Source organism: Pteropus alecto, unplaced genomic scaffold (assembly GCF_000325575.1).
Source record: "Pteropus alecto unplaced genomic scaffold, ASM32557v1 scaffold11, whole genome shotgun sequence".
In the NCBI taxonomy this organism is placed as follows: Eukaryota; Metazoa; Chordata; class Mammalia; order Chiroptera; family Pteropodidae; genus Pteropus; species Pteropus alecto.
Window position 1 is genome coordinate 1,115,530 of NW_006431956.1, and position 587 is coordinate 1,116,116.

The following is a 587-nucleotide window of genomic DNA, read 5'->3' on the forward strand; positions in this document are numbered from 1 at the left end:
CTGTGAGCAAAAGCAGCTCTCAGCTCTACGGAAACAGGAGAGAAACCTGGGCAGAAGGGAAGTCGGGGTGGTTCGGAGCGCTCCTCAGCTGTGACAGGTCGCTGGAAGGCTGAGGTCAACCGTGCGGCCAAGACTTTCAAGGGAGCGATGGAACCCCCAGCACGGGAGGTTGGAGACCCCCCAGTCCTGGGCTGGCAGCACCTGGCTGGGTCTCCCTCGCATCTGTGCATGTCGCCCCCCGAGAGGCCCCTTTAGGACCGCCCGATACACACGAGCGCACGCCGTGATCTACCCCTGCTCCAGGGCAGGGGCACGTCTGTCTCAGTGGGCGGCAGGTGCACCATAGACGCTCCCCGTGCAAGTGCCTGGTGATGCTGCCTGTTGTTGCTGTGGGCCTGGCGGGGGTCACCGCACTTCTCTACGGGTGTTGGCTAGAACAAGGTACCGAGGGGACCAGGGACGGGGTCGGGGGGAGCTGGGAAAACCCTGGGATGTAAGCTCCCTTCCTCCTTTCCACAGAGGCAGGGAGAAGGAGCCGGGTGACGTGGCCGTGGGGACGGTCCAGACAGAATAGGATTATTTCAGCT

At 63.0% G+C, this 587-nt stretch overlaps 1 protein-coding gene across 1 annotated transcript in view; it reads right to left on the bottom strand.

Annotated features, from left to right (window-relative positions):
• The window catches only part of PRKCQ (protein kinase C theta), a 58,309-nt gene that overhangs the window by 55,533 nt on the left and 2,189 nt on the right, over positions 1-587 (bottom strand). The window lies entirely within an intron of this gene.